The sequence below is a fragment of the Vombatus ursinus genome, unplaced genomic scaffold, assembly GCF_900497805.2.
Source record: "Vombatus ursinus unplaced genomic scaffold, bare-nosed wombat genome assembly UNPS02000749.1, whole genome shotgun sequence".
Classification (NCBI taxonomy): Eukaryota; Metazoa; Chordata; class Mammalia; order Diprotodontia; family Vombatidae; genus Vombatus; species Vombatus ursinus.
Genome location: NW_020940527.1, coordinates 31,138 through 46,970, shown reverse-complemented (window position 1 = coordinate 46,970; position 15,833 = coordinate 31,138). Strand labels below are relative to the sequence as shown.

At 51.2% G+C, this 15,833-nt stretch overlaps 1 protein-coding gene across 1 annotated transcript in view; it reads right to left on the bottom strand.

The window, feature by feature from the left end:
• The window catches only part of CSK (C-terminal Src kinase), a 34,095-nt gene extending 29,548 nt beyond the window's left edge, over positions 1–4,547 (bottom strand). The window contains exon 1 of the mRNA XM_027858192.1: positions 4,022–4,547. The gene's annotated coding sequence lies outside the window, so the exon portion shown is untranslated. The remainder of the gene's footprint in view (positions 1–4,021) is intronic.
• Between the last annotated feature and the right edge of the window lie 11,286 nt (positions 4,548–15,833).

Here is a 15,833-nt window from a genome sequence, read left to right as displayed (position 1 = left end):
AACCACAGTTCCCACCACAACCCCCTACCCATAAAGAGATAGAGAAACAGCTGGTGGTGGGAGAGGGGAACCAAATCCCTGGTTAGGATGTCTGAGTCCCATTCTTGAGCCTCTGACTCTCATCTTGTTCCACACAGCCCCTGGGATCTCTGCTACTTAGGAAAAGGCTGGGCGCAGCCCAAGAAGCTCCAGGACAGCAGGAAGGAGATAGCTGGGAACGAAGAGCCTGAACATTCCTCAGAGAGAAAAATCTCCCTCCTGCTCCAAGGAGGGCAGGAAGAAGGATAGGTTAAGTCAGGACCAGGACACGCCCCAGCACAAAGACCAGGCACAAGCAGAAGTCAAGAGGGTCAGAAGGATCCTAGCTCTGATGCTTTCTGTTTCACCCAGCAAGTAACTTAACCTTTCTGGGACCAAGCTATAAAAGATGGGGAGGTGGGCAGAGGAATCATCTCTAACCCTTCCTTACTTCACCAGGTTGTGATGAGGGTACGTGAATCACCTCTGAAGATCTCTCCATCTTTGGAGGAGTCACACTATGCCCCAGCTAACCCCAAATGACCCACCATCAGAGAGGGATGTGTCTCCAGTCGTGAGGACAGGCTGCATCGAACCATCCACAGTATCAAGACCAGTTTCCCTTGTGACCAGTTGGAGTTAAGTACTCAGTTCACAGTTGCAGAAGAGGGGTGTCCTCTCACCAGCCCATGGAGGGAACAACTTAGGTCTTTACCCTCTGGCAGCTCTGGAGGAATATCCTAATAATGGTCCAGAGTCCACTTCATGTCCTCCTAGGTTATCTTATCAACAACACTGTCTTTGGAGATGTTTCAGCTTCAAGGCCCCAGATTTTGTCCCTCTGGCTGAAGGAATCTTCCTAAGCCTCCCTTCAGTGGCTAATGAGAGGTGAAGACTTCCTTCTTCTCTGCAGCCCCAGCACTCACACCCAGATGGAGACCTCCTGAGTCTTGACAAAGCTGATGGGGATTTCCCAATGAGACCAAGTAAGCATCCCCTGGGGAGCCCCTTTATTTCAGATCTCCCATCTTATTTGGTGGGCTGGCATGGGGAAGAAAGACAGCGCCTTCTCTGTCCCTCTCCTGAGGCTTCGACCCGTATTTTAAGTCAGTTTTCCACAAGCTCCCAATGTGGCCACTTTAAGGTACAGAGAGATTGGCAGGATCAGAAGGGCTGAGTTCCACCAGGAGCTTCAGCTAGAAGACGACGATGGCCTGGGATCCAGGGGGTGCAGGGCAGATTTATGGAATGCAGCCCCGGTGGAGGTTGTTTGTCCTAGACTGAACTCAGGGGCTCCAGCACAGGCCCCAAACGATGGGGATGGGATGGAGATGAGGACATGGCCCATGAAGGAAAGTGGAAACATTCCCACCTTCAGGCCCTTCAGCTTGGGATCCTCATCCCCAAACCTTAACAAAGATGATGGTGGCCACTGAGGAAAAGAGGGGTAGGACCAGTTTTAGGAAGGCTTCTAGCAATTATCTTGAAAGACGGGGAGGGGGAAGGGAGCCACATGGAATAGACTCACAAGAACTGGAAGTGAGGGATTTGAATGACTTTGAGCTTGGACACTGGACTCTCCCCAACTCTCCTTTGAGGGAGAAAATGAGGCTGGAACCAGCTATCAGGTGGCAAAGGCATCAGCCTCCAAGGAAGGCAAAGGCTGGCCCTAGCTCTGTCCCGAAAGACCCAAGTGTGGACACCTCTAAACCGTGCCTCAAAAAGAGCCAATGTTGTTTCTTCTCCCTGGGACGTGAACCGGGGACGGAGATAAAAGTGTCTTAAGAGTTAAGTGCCCCACACTCCTTTCTCCCCCACCACCCCAACTCTCCTTTGAGATGGGTTTCCTGCCAGGGAAATTTCCAAGTTTTTCTCTGACTCTACTATCAGCTACTCCACTAGGAGCCTGGAATTCAGGTACTCTGAGGTGGTCATGGCAAGGGCACAAGGAACCCTTGTGTGTCTCCCTTGCTGGCAGTGTTTGTGGGGGGCAAAAGCTACCCTAGTGACCAATCAGGCATGAAGATGGCATTCAAATAGAAAGTTAACATCTCCCCCAGTTCTCCCCCCACCACAAGTTTCCTGGCTTTCCTTATTATCTCAAATCAAGGGGGAAACGGGAAGACAAAATGTGGGGCTTCTGAACATCATGAGTCCCCAGCTAGCCACATGACCCTTCCTGTTCTGCTAGTTACCTTCTGTACCCCTGATTGAAGAATTCTCACCCAGAACAACCAGGCCTATGGGCAACTCATGTATAAAGCTCTCTCCAAGTAAAGCCAAGGACACCAAGGGTCACCTCAACAGTTACCCCCCCCCCAAAAAAGCTCTAATCACTCCCCACCTCACACACAGACATCTTGGCCTGGTTGATAGGATGGCTGCTTTGAAGAACAGAAAGACAAGGTCTGGGTCCCCAAAGCAGCTGAGATTTCAGAGCCCAGGACCCCAGCAAGAGAAAGCAAGTCTGGGAGAGACAGGAATGCCTTGGGGCCAGTAGCCCACTGAGCCATAAACCTGGCAGCCGGGTGCCTTCTCCAAACCTCTTTTTTCCCTATGCCTAGATCTGCAGCCCAGCTGAGCACATGTTAAGCCTCTCAGGGCTTGGCTTAGTCAGTCCTGGCCACTGCCTGCTGAAGGAACAATTTTGGTTTCTATTGGTTGCTACACCTCTCCCAGCGTTAGGAAGTAATTCAATGTGTGACTGTGGCCAAGTCACTTCTGGGCCTCAGTTTCCTCATCTGTAAAATGAGGAAGATGGACTAGATTACCTCCAAACTCTCTTCCAGTCCTAAATTCTATCACCCTAACTTTGGGCAAGCCCCATGCCTCAGTTTGCCCCAAAGTAAAATAAAGAGGTTGGCCTAAATGTTCACTAAGGTCCCTTCTGCCCTAATTCGATAACCGGGGGCCTCCGATGTCTAACACAGGCCTACGCTGAGGGAAGGAGCCCAGGCAGAAGTGGGGTGGGGAAGGGGAGAAATACAGTCCACATGTGCAATACCAGCTCCCTCTAGGTGGTACAGGGGGCTTTGTCTCCAAGGCTGCTCTCCCTGGATACCCAGGGATGCAGTTAGTGGGAACCATAGGCTAGGAGCAGCCCCAGCCAGAGATACTCTTCACACTCTTCAGTGGGGACCAAATCAAGGAAACCAACCCTCCAAAGTCCTGTCCTGGCTATGAGCAGCCCAATCTCTGGTGTCTTGAGCATGAGTCCTAAGGTATGGGCTGGACACAGGGCCTACAGGCTGGGCAACAAGGAACACTGTCCCCAGGCTGGCGTGAGCACCCCTGTTGTCAGGCTTCAGGCTCCAGGCTCAGTCAGCAGGTTACACGGTTACAGAGTAGAGGGTGGGGATGGGGTGGAATGGAAGGGAGAAGAGAAGACAGAGCTTTGGGCAGTGCTGGAAAACCCCCAGAGACGATGAAATGGCTTCTCTCTCCACCACCCCCCCCTCCTTGGTCCAGTCTGACCCCACCCCATGCTGGAAGCTTAATTCCTCCTCCCTCCCTCCAACAGCCACATGCCCATCCCGAACAGTCCCACTATGAGGGAAAGCTGGCATTATCCCGGGTCCCGCCCCATCCCTGCCCCTCCAATTCCGGGATAGAGGCTCCAAGCTCTTCGGGGGAGGGAGATAAAGGCTTGTCGAGGAGGAATTTGTCAGAGCCTCCTCAGGACTGGGGTTTTTCCTAGTCCCCACAGAAACCCCAGTCGAACCCCCTGGTAGGCCCCGGGGCAATGGGGGCCCACAAACTTGGCGCTCCGTTCGCCTGCCTGCCCCAAGGGCCCGGGGTCCATCTCAGAAGATGGCTTGTTCCCTGGTTCTACTACGGTGACAGCAACTCCCGGGAGAATTCAAACCCTTTCGGTCCTCGGGTGGGGGAGGGGAGCGGACGCAGGGAGGGCGGGAGCGGGACAAGGACCAGTCGGTTCCGGGGCTGGCGATCTCCACCCAGACTCGGCCGCCGGGGCCAGAGCCCCTGAAAGCTGGGCACTCACCTCTGTCTGAGCGCTGCGGTCCGATCCACCTCGCCTCCGGCGACATCAGTGGGCTGCGGGACAGTCCATGCGGCCGGGGGGCTGGGTGGAAGCAAGGGGCGGGGGGGGCGTCCCCAGTGGGGGGGGGACAAGGGGGGGGGGGGGGGGGAGAAGGAAAGAAGGAGCGGGAAGAGGGCAGGAGAGAGGACTAGCGACTGGACCAAGCAACGTGGATCACCGCGCGGCCCGGGTCAGGGAGGGAAGAAAAGAGCCGGAGGGAGGAGGAGGAAACAATGTAGCTGCCGCGGCCCCAGGAGAGTTCCGCTTCCGAACGCCGCCGCCGCCAAGGTTCGATTTTGGAATGTAGCGTTCGCCGCCCGGGCTGCCCCGACACACTACGTTCAATTTGGGAAAGCTGCGGCTCCCGGCAATCCAAGCCCTCCAGGCACCGGCGGCCCAGGCTGGAAGGGGGCTGGAGGGAGGGGGGAAGTGCAGGAGGGAGGGACAGAATCGACGGCTCCCGGGCCGGACTAGAGGGCAGGCGGCGGCGGCGGCGGCTGCTGCTGCCCCCACCCCGGCAGCGCGGCGGGAGGGGTGGGGCGGGGCGGGGCGGGGCGGGGGGAGGGGGGGAAGGGTGGCGGCGCGCGCGCGCGTCCTCTGCTGCGGTGGCCGCCCCCTCCCCAGTCCCTCTCCGGCTCAGCTGGAAGGAAGCTCGCAGGCCTGGCCGGAGGAAGCGGAGCCCGGATCCATCCGCCTGCAGCAGCGCGCCTGCGCCAAATGGGCTTGACCCGCTCGCGGACCGGGCGCGAGCGGGGCGGCTGTGCCACCTACCGGACGCCACGGGCATTGCGTGGGGGTGTGTCTAGGTCCCGGCGTCCCGAGCCCTTGACGCGGCCCTTTCTGCCCAGCATCACCTTCTGGCTGCAGACCCATTGGCTGCTGGACTCCTGAAACGGAGAGCCGCGCGAGACGCCGAGCGGCGGCCGGAGGGATGGTGACTCTGAAGACTGCAGCTGCTTGTCCGGCGGCCCCCGGCGAAGTGGACGCTGAGCCGGAGTCCCAGGACAATGGCACGCTCTCAGCCCTTCGCCTGCGAAGTGGTGAGTGGTCATCCGTCCAGGTGGCTACCTAAGAGAACTCCAGGCCGTAGGTCAGCTGGGGCCCTGGGGAGAGAGGGACTTTCGTTGTTGCAGGGGGGACCCCAGCTTTGCTTTGTGGTTATTGAGAGTGAATGGCCTGAGACCACCCCAGGACAGGACTGTAAAGAGCCAAAGGATAAAGGTGCAGAGTTCAAATATATGTAGCTAGAGTCCTTGCTTGTGTAACCTTGTGTGTGTGTCAGTAAACGTTCATTAAGTGCCAGGCACTGTGCTAAGCCTGGCAGGGTAAAGAAAGGCAAAAAACAGCCCCTGCTCTCAAGGAACTCACAGTCTAGCAGGGATGGGGAACCTGCGGCCTCCAGGCCACATGTGGCCCTCTAAAGTTCGGCCCTTTGAAGCTTTGATTTCATTCAAAGGACCGCACTTGAGGACCTAGAGGGCCACATGTGGCCTGCAGGCTGCAGGTTCCCCAACCGTAGTCTAATGGCTTAACTGTCAAACTAAATTGTCTGTGGTGGGTGGTCTCGTAGAAGAGGGATTAGCTTTGTGTTGTTTGACCCCAGAAACCAAACTAGAAGCAATGGGTAGTTGTTGGAAAGAAGAGAAACTTCTCCCCGGCCATTAGAGCAATCCAAAAGCAGAATGGGCTGCCTTGGGGAGAGGGCAGTTGACTTCCCCTCCCTGGGAGGGTGTCTTCAAGCAGAGACTGGCTGACCATTTGTTCAGTATGTCCTGGAAAGGATTCTTGTTCAGGGGTGAATTTCTCTAGATGACCCCCGAAGTTCCTTCCAATCCTAAGAGTCTATGGTTCACTTGGGGGAGATGAGATTCACACGTGTAACAGCATAGACAGGGATAAATTGGCCATAATCGTTGGATGGAAGGCGCTGAGCCCTAGTTAAGGCTTCTTGCAGAGGTTAGCTGAGACTTGAAGGAAGCCAGGGCTAGGACAAAGAACTGGACACCCTTGGGTCCCTAGAAAGGACAGAGTGAAATTAAGGAACAGCCTTCATTGGTCAGGTTGATAGGAACAGTACAGTATGTTTGGGGGAAGATCTCTTTACCCCAATGTAAATAAACTTTAGGATTCTTGGAGGGCTGGATTCTTTGGCCCTTAATAAGCTGTGAGGTCACCAGACTTTATGGAGAGAAAGGGGTCTCCTCCTTTCTCCCCCACAGGCTGGGGGAAAGTAGCCCTACCATCTTCTCGACTCACAGTTTAAGAAATGCTGAAGGGGTGGAGAGTGGAAAAAGTGTAAGAAGTCCTGATCTAGATGACTCTTCCCTGCCTTCTCTTAAGAAGACATCTTGGCACAGCTAGATGGCCCAGTGAATAGAGCATGGGCTGGAGTCAGGAGGAGCTGAATTTAAATTCGGCCTCAGACACTCACTAGCAAGTCACTTAACTCCATTTGGCTCAAAAAAAAAAAAAGTTAAAAAAATGAAAACCTAGAAACCCCAGGAGTCAAGATAGAAATCAATCCTGCCCTTCCCACAGTTGCCATAGTAACCATCCTTTTGTGTAGATCTGAGGAGTTACTCACCTTTTCTTTTTCTTTTTTTTTTCCAGACAATTGGGGTTAAGTGACTTGCCCAGGGTCACACAGCTAGTAAGTGACAAGTGTTTGGTCTGAGGTCGCATTTGAACTCAGGTCCTCCTGACTTCAGGGCCCATGCTCTATCCACTGCGCCACCTAGCTGCCCCACTTTTTTTTTCTTTTTCTTTTTTTTACTCACCTTTTCTAAAACCTTCTTTGGCTCCTTGTCACCACAATCTCTCCATAGCCTGCACAATCTGCCTCCAGCCTACCTTTCTAGATTGGTTTTCTCATCATTCTCCTTCATACACTCTGCATTGTAGCCAAACAGACAATTAGCTCTGATTTTTAACCTGCTGTTTCCTGATTTAGTATAGGCTGATCAGGCTATTCCTTCTGATTGGAACCTCCCCACTTCTTTCTTCAAGGCCCAGCTCAGGGGCCATCTCTGCCAGGAAGCCCTTCTGTATTTCCCCTCAACTAAAAGTGATCTCAAGCTTCAGTTTCCCTGAAGCACTTGGTCTGGATTTTGTCTTGTCCTATTCATATGCTTTTTGGGGGTGGGGGCAATTGGGGTTAAGTGACTTGCCCAGGGTCACACAGCTAGTAAGAATTAAGTGTCTGAGGCCAGATTTGAACTCGGTTCCTCCTGACTCCAGGGCTGGTGCTGTACCCACTGGCCCATCTAGCTGCCCTGTCCCATTCACGTTCTGCCTTGTATTCTCCTCTGCCTATGGGGCACATTTCCTCTTGTAGATTACCACCTCTTTTTTGGGATTATTTTTCATCTTTATTTTGGCAGCACTGAGCACCAGGCTTTGTACCAGTCAATGAACAAGTCTTTATTAAGCACCCACTGTGTGCCTGGCACTGTGTTAGGTGCTGGGGATAGAAAGACAAAGAGTGAAACCATCCCTACTCTCAAGGACCTTCCACATTCTAATTGAGGAAGAATCAAGTAGGTGTTTATACACATACATATATGCATGTATCTACATGTATGTGTAGAATAAATATGAAAATAATAAAAACAAAGTTAAAGGCCTTAAAAAAAGACAAAAAACCAACAACAATCCGGAGAGCAGGTAGTGACTCTTCTGGCACCTCCTTGGTGCTCCCAGCAACATTCCAGAATGTTAGAGCCAGAATAGGATCATAGAGCCGTAGTTGGAAGGGCCCTTAGAAGCTCAACTCCTTTTTTACAGCTGGGGAAACTGAGGCCCACAGAGATTACGTGACTCTCCCAATATTGCCCAGGTAGTCAGTAACAGTGCCAGGGAAGCCACAGCATCCCAAATTCAGGACGTTAGGCTGTACCCTACTGAGCCTCAGCAATCTTTTAATCCTGCATTTTAGAGCTGAGGAATGCCCGGATGAATTGGCCAGGGTTACGAAGCTAGTTGGTAGCCTGGTCTTTGCCAATTGAATTGAAATTTCCCTTTTTAAGCTAGAAGTGAAGCAGGAAACTGAACCCTTGGCAACCCTTTCATTTCCGAGGCAAAGGATTCTGAGTAACAAGGGGGAAGAATGTTCTCCGGAGCCACCTGTCTCCTGGATTCCTTACTGTTGGATTAGCACTGAGGTGCCAGGGTTGATAGGGGAAGACCTAGTATGAGCTAGACTCCCAGCTGATATATTGGGGGAGGGGAAGGGGGGGGGAAAAGGGGGGGGGGGAGAGAGAGAGAGCTGGAGGGAAAGAGGAAGGTTTTTTTTATTAAAATTTTTTTCAATGAACAAAAATCTACTCCCCTCCCCCAAACAAAGCAAAACTTTTGTTACAAATATGCATGATCAAGCAAAACGAATTCCCACCTTGTCCTCAAAATAGGTGTCTCAATTTGCAACCTGAATCCATCACCTCCCCTCCCCCTGCCCAGTCAAGAGGTAGGTAGGCTGCTTCATCATCGGTCCTCTGAAACATGGCTGATTATTGTGTCGTTCAGAGTTTTTAGGGCTTTCATGGTTCTTGCTCGCTCTAACTCTGCCTCAGTTCACACAAGTCTTTGTACTTTCCAGAGTCGGTCAATAAATATTTATTAAGTACCTCCTAATCCTCAGGCACTGTGCTAAGCATTGGAGACACAAAGAAAGGCAAAAGACAGTCCCTGCTCTCAAGCACAAATTGGAGATCATAGACAGAGGGAAGGCCCTGGTTTAGAGGGGTAGGAGGGGTCAGGAAAGTCTTCTTGTAGAAAGTGGGGTTTTTATCTGGTGCTTGAGGGAAGCTAGGAGATGTAGCTAGTTGGGAGATGGAATGTCTTGTTCAGGGACCAACGAGGAGGCCAGTGTTACTGGATCCCAGAGTAAGGGTGTGTGTGTGTGTGGGGGGGTAGCTATAAGAAGACTAAAAAGGTATTGAAAGGGTTGGGGAGAGGGAGCTGGTGAATTTTATATTTAATCCTGGAGGTGATAGGGAGCCACTGGAGTTTCTTGAGTGAGGGGTGGTCAGTCTGACAGCTGGGTGGAGGGTGGACTGGAGTGGGGAAGAGACAAAGTGGTTTTATTGGTCCCATTGGATCCTCACAGAACCCATCTGACAATTGAGGAAATTGAGGCCCAGAGAAGTTAAGTGATTTGCCTGAGGTTGCACAGCAAATGTATGATCGCTCCAGAGCTAGAAACCCAGGTCATTTAACTCCTGGTCTTAGGTCTTCCACTGGGAGATGCTGGGGTGGGAGTGGGAGGGTGGTGATGGTGCTAAGCTAATGGCGTCTTGGCAAAGAAGACTCCTTATCGAGGTGGTAAAGGGTCTTTCAATTCAACCAACGTTTCCACATTAAGGACCTGCTGTGTGCCAGGCTCCAAGCATGGCACCTGATCTGGGATGCCAGCAGACTTGGGTTTGGGGAGGGGATATACAACTGGTATACAGATAAGGAAAGAACTGAAGTGATATTGTTGGGTGAGGCGGTGGGGCGGGGGTAGAGGTGGTCTGGGAAAGCTTTGGGGAGCAGGTGCTCCCAGAGCTGAGCCTGGAAGGAAGCTCTGGCTTCTAAGAGGTGGGCTGGCCAGGAGGTTTGGGGAGACAGCCTGACTGAAGGCCTGGAGAAGAGAGTCAGGGAACAGCTGTTAGGCCAGTCCAACTGGCCTGGAGAGTTCCAGAAGGGGAGTTTTGTGAACAAAGCTGGGCGGGCCGGCGGGCAGAGGCAGAATTGTGGAGAACTTTCAGTGCCAGCATCGGGAATTCTAGCCTGGGGTATGAGAAGCTTGGCAAGGCAGGGATAATTTTTCTTTACGAGAAATGAATCTCTTTACTCCGTTTTGATAGACATAGAAGCACAATAAACTCTTGGATGTATTTGGATAACGTATGTCTGGATAAGGGGTACAGGAAGGCTTACTGAGAGCCGAAAGGGTTTAAAAGGTTGCCTAGAAACAACAGGGAACCTTGGCGGGCAGACCTGTGCCTTTGAGAGATGATTCCATGTGGATGGCAAATAGGGGTGCCCAGTTAGAGGGCTACTGGGGAACGGCCTGGAGAAAAGTATTTCCAGCCAGTTTTTGGGAAAGATATGTAGGAGGTCAGGCCTAGAATCCAGTTTTAACAAGCATTTTGGTCAGGAGCTCTTAAATTTTTTAATTTCATGGACATTTTTGGCAGTCTCAAGACCATGATGGACCCCTTCTCTGAATGATGTATATTTAAAAAATTCATCCTGGAAGGAGATGTTTGATTTTAGGTAGAAAGTTAAGATGTAACGTCTTCCCCCCCTCCCCATCCCAGCTCCCAGGTTAAGTTGATCTAGGTGGAGGCCCATCACTGATTGTTGTTTTGGGTTTTCTCTCCTTGGCTGGCTCAGGCCCACCTCAGCCTACGGAAGAGTCAAGAGCCCTTCCTGGCCTCCTGACCTTAGTCAAGTTAGTTCCTTGTCTCTGGGCTTCAACTTCCTCCTCTGGTCAGTGAGGGCTATGAACTGGGGGAGGATCCCCAAGGGCCCCTCAGCTCTTGCATTATGGTCGGTGAGGGACCAGAGGTCTTGAGAAAAGAGGAAGAACTGGAAAACTGTGGGAGGAGAGGAAAAAGGAAGAGGGACCCTAGGGGACTTCCGCATTTAGTTATACCAGTTAAATGCAAAAAAGATGCAAATTCGGGTGAGTTGAGCTGCGGTCCAGAGCCCGGGCACCCTGGACTGCAGGGTTGTGGCAGGCCCGAGCCCTCTGTGCACCAGGAGGAGGGCCTCCTCCCGGTTCCCCTTGGCCCCCCAGTCAAGGGGGCCAGAGATGACAGTTTAAAAAAGTTGGTGTGAAGTGGTTTGGAACTCTGACTGTACGTCGGCCCCCAGGGGCAGAAAACAGGAAGCCGAGATAAAAGACTGATTTGCAGCCACCTCCCGACATCTACTTCCTGCAGAGCAGGTGCTCAAGGCTGAGCTAGACATGGCAGGAAGCAAGCTGGCCCAGCTCTACCCGTATATAGCATTGTTCCCTGTGTGCCCCCCTCCCTCCCTCGCCTCCCTGGGCTCCCCTCCTCCTCCTTCCCCGGGAGCCCTTGTAGGCCACTCCCAGGAGACTCCCCAACAGGTGGATGAACAGGCCAGGGCCGGGGGGGGGGCAGTCCCTAGGTGGTCTCATTTAGGACTGTTCACCACCTCCACCTGTACTACTCTGCCAACGCCACCACCATCATTAGCCATTTGTCACCACTGTTTCAATCACCAGCATTCTGCCATCATCACCTGCTGAGTCCTAACTGCTGTTATCTCCCTTCACCTTCAGCATAGGCTGAGGTCTTCAGGCCTTCAGGGGTGTGGTGGGGCAAGAGGGTTAAGGCAAGGGCAGGACTGCACTTCTTGGTGTGCTCAGTGGCAGACAACTGAATTATCTTTTTATGACACGTCGCTCCTCTCACACACTCTGTGCTCTGGCCAGAATGGCCTGTCTTCTCTTCCCCCAAACCATATTCCAGCTACCACCTACGTGTCTTTGCACAAGCAGTGCCCTACACCTGGAATGCCGTTCCTCCTCAGCTCTGCCTCATAGACTCACTGGCTTCCCAGAAGGCATGTCAGGTGCCACCTCCTACCAGACCTTTCCTAATATTCCCATTTGTTAGCACCCTCCCCCCATCACTTTGTATTTATTCTGTAATGTATACTTGTAACATACTGTTCCTCTTCTCCTTCTAGAATGTAAGTTCCCTGAGGGCTTCTCTTTGTAGCCTGGCACCCATCACAAGGGCCTAGTTCACCACAGGCTCTCAATAAATGCCTATTGGATAAATCCTTGTTGCACCTGTCTGACCAGGACTTCATTTCCTAGGAGGATGATGGATGGGTACAAGAGACACATCGTTTCTGGGAAGAGGAAAACCAGAGAACAAGGAACCGGCGAAGAGGACCGACCCCAGGTTCTGAGCAGCTCCAGGCAGATCCAGCTGGAGCAAAGGCAAAGGTCAACTTCTGCACATATGGCTAGTGGCAGTGGCGGCGGCAGGTGGAGACTGTCGGGATCTCCTGTCAGTGTGGAGAGGCCAGCAAGTATTGGGGTCATGGCTCCTAAGATGTGATCATCGCCTCAGGAGAAAGCCTGAGAACCTTTAAGTGCTCTACAAATTCAAACTATCCTTATTTTAAAATTTAAATTATTATCGATCATTAATAATATATAATAATTATTATAGTTATTTTTATGGATAGGAGAGGGGCTCTCCAGAATATATTGGGGAAGAGGGAAGTATATACTAATTTGGATAATTGCTGAGAACATTTCTCTTTTTTTGTTATTTGTTTCATTTTCTGTTCCAACTAAATGTTTGCGCAGATTCTGTACTGTTGTTTGTCTAGAGTACCGTTATTATAGTAATAACTGAGCTTCAAGGCTCTAGTTCAGAGGCTTTTTATTTCCCTTGAGTACTCAATTCAAAGGGCTGAAGCCATTGGCTAAACCTCACCTCCCCCAGTCCTCGCGGTTATACCCTAATCCCCACCGTTAGAATAAGCTACTAAATCTCAGAAGATCAGGGAGCATTCCAAGTCATCAGATCATAGATTGAGAACCCAGAGAGGTCTCAGAGGTCATCAGATCCAGTCCCCTCATTTGACGGATGAGGAAATGGAGGCCCAGAGAAACAAAAGAACTTAAAAACCAGGAGAGAAACTTAACAGAATGCACCCAGTGCATACATGAACCCAAGTCCAGGAGGACCTAAATTCCGGATGGCCCAAAGCTGATACTAAAATGAGACACTTTCTTGGAGGTAAAGGGATCGTTTTAGGACCAGTCCCAGGCCATCCTGATTTCCTCAGCAGATTGTAATTCTGTGGCTTGTTCCTCAAACCAAGCTGAGAACAGAACCAGGCTCTAGAAGAGGCCTTTGGAGAAATCTCTGAGGGACAGATGTCATTTGAGGATAGTTGTTTGGGGTGTGGTGAGGACAGTGAGAATGAATGCAGCTGCTTCCAGGGTCTCTGACTCTAAGGATTATGGTGCTAACCTTCAGGGATGTAGTGATGTTCCCGTCGTCCTTTACCTATGGGACAAATGCTTAAGTGGTATGAGCCAAGAAGGATGGGGAGGACCTGGCAAAATGTCTTGCATATGGAAGGTGTTGGATAAATTATTATTCAAATGAACCCTACAAGGCCAGACCAATGCATAGCGTCTGCCAAACTCCCCAAATCAGAACCGAAGGGTTCAGCACCTGAGCTGGGGCCAGTAACTTTGGTTAAAGCCTCTCCCTCCAGGTTTGACCTTCACAGATATGAGATGGGGATGCAGCGCCACCTGGTGTCCGCAGTGGAAGTGAGCAACTGGAAATTTTACTGCCCAAGTTAAGAGCAGGGTTTCCTCACCCAGCCCCCAAGTGCTTCTCTCGGCAGCCTTGACCTTGTTCCCTTGAGTTTGACTGGAGCAGGAAGCTGGATATATCAAAATCCTCGGTAGGCACAACCCTTGGTCAGTTTCCCCTGAGATCGAGAAATAGAGTTTGCTTATCTTCAAATATCTTCCCCATCCCTCCCCCCTGGTACCTGACATTTCTCCCAGTGAAACCTCTTTTGAGTTTATCATTGTCTACTCCAGGTTCTCCTCTTGCATCACAAAGTCCCTGGGGAGAGGGAGCATGCTGAGCTTTTTTCTCAGGAGTTCCAATTCTTTCCCATTTCGTACAGTTTTGGGGTGTGTGTGTGTGTGTGTGTGTGTGTGTGTGAGAGAGAGAGAGAGAGAGTTGACTCCCAAGCCAGAATGTGAGCCCCCTAGGTAGGATTTCAGAAAAGAAATGGATTCACAAATTTATGGCCCTTTTAATGTTGAGAATATGGCTCCAAAATGACTTTAGAGGTCTCTGGTCTCACATTCTGGTGAGGGTTTGAACTATAATAGATAAACTTATGAGAAAATACCTGCCCTGCATGACTACACACACACACACACACACACACACACACACACACACACGTACACGCACACGCACACACGCACACACGGAGCAGGAACCAGAAATCCTGGGAGATGGGAAATAAAAACACTCTCAACTGCGTCATCTGTAACATGGAGGTCATAGTACTTGATACTACCTACCACATGGAATTGTTGTCAGAAGAAAGCACTTTGTTCATCTTTAATGCACTATCCAAATGTGAGCAATTGTTGGTTCCATTTTGTAGATGAAGAAACAAGCCCAGAGAGGTTAAGAGCTTTGCCCAGGGTCCCATAGCTAGTATGTGTCAGAGCAGGGACTTCAGCTAAGGTCTTCTCACTCCAAGCCCAGTGTCCTTTCTGTCATGCCAGCCTGGTGCCAGTTGATTGGAAAGACCCAGATGCTCTGGTTCCAGGCTAACCTGTCCTTTGGGTCGGGGTCCCTCTGTTGTCCTTGGGGCCTTTTTAGTACTGCCCTCCCGCTTTCCTGTTGACCCAGCTGGAGTTTGGGGATGGAGACAGGCAGGGTTTGGGGTCTGTTTATCGGCTCTTGCTTTGTTTCTGCTTTGTTTGTGAGGCAGAGCACCCAGAAGGAAATCATTTGTGGTTGGTTGGTTTTTCCCCCAAGTTGAGCTAGCACACTATGTGGGGTGTGGGTGGAGATGGGAAGTTGGGACAGTGGGAGGGAACGTGCAGGGCGTGGGAGGATTGTAGAAAATATGGCTCCTAAAGCCAGTGCCCACATAGGGAACACATGCGTGTTCTTTGCTGACTTGCCCTTTATGGTTATATCCTCAGCCAATGACCCCCTTTCTTTGTGAGCCATGGGCTGGGAGAAGAAAGTTATGTCCTTGCTGCTGAGACCAGTGCCCTAAGCTGGTACCTCTCTACACCCCACACAGTAGCATACCTTCTGGCCAGCCCCACCCTAGGACAGGTGCATGAACAACTAATAGCTCAGCTTACCTGTAGGAGGGGGCTGGGCCCCTGTCTGATGAGAATAGAGAAGACAGGAAGAGCTATATCTAGGCCTTACATTCCTGGGCCAGATAGGAAAACCTGAGGTGACAACCTAGGGGCCTTAGAGCCAGTAGGTCCTTCAGTCAATGCAACGGACTGAGCTTGTCGGCTAACTTTCTACTTCCCCCAGTCCCCGCGAGTATACCCTAATCCCCACTGTTATAGAGTCCTAAGCCACTAACTCTCAGAAGATCAGGAATTATCCCAAGTCCCGGGATCATAGATTTAGAGCCCGGAGAGGTCTCAGAGCTCTTCAAGTTCAATTCCCTCACTTGACAGATGAGGAAACTGAGGCCCAGAGAAGTTAAAGTGTCTTGCCTATGGTCACAGGCCACATAGGTAGTAGCCTGGTTTTGAACCCAGGCCCTCTGATTCTAAATCCAGTCTAACCCAGACTTGAGCAGTAATTCCCCACAGAGCATCCCTCCACCATCATGAGCCTTCTCTAGGTCCTTACTGTGGGCATCATCCCCCCAAGCATCTTCAAACTCTGCCTCCCTCCTGGAAACTTCCTATCTGCCTCCAAATACACTCAGATATTACCAATTCTACAAAAGGCTTCTCTCTCACACACAATTACTTTCCCCTCTCTCTTCACTTCTTTAAAAACTTTCTCTACCAAATGCCTCCACTTCCTCATCACCCCCTCTCTCCTCAAACCCTTGCAATGTGGCTTCTGCTCCCACCTACTGAATCTGCCCTCTCCCAGATCAGCAAGAACTTTCTAAATGACAAAGTCAGTGGCCTTTTTTTCCATTCACATTCATAACCTCCCCGTAGCCTTTGTGGCTCTGATTCCACAGAAACTTCCCCCTTCTG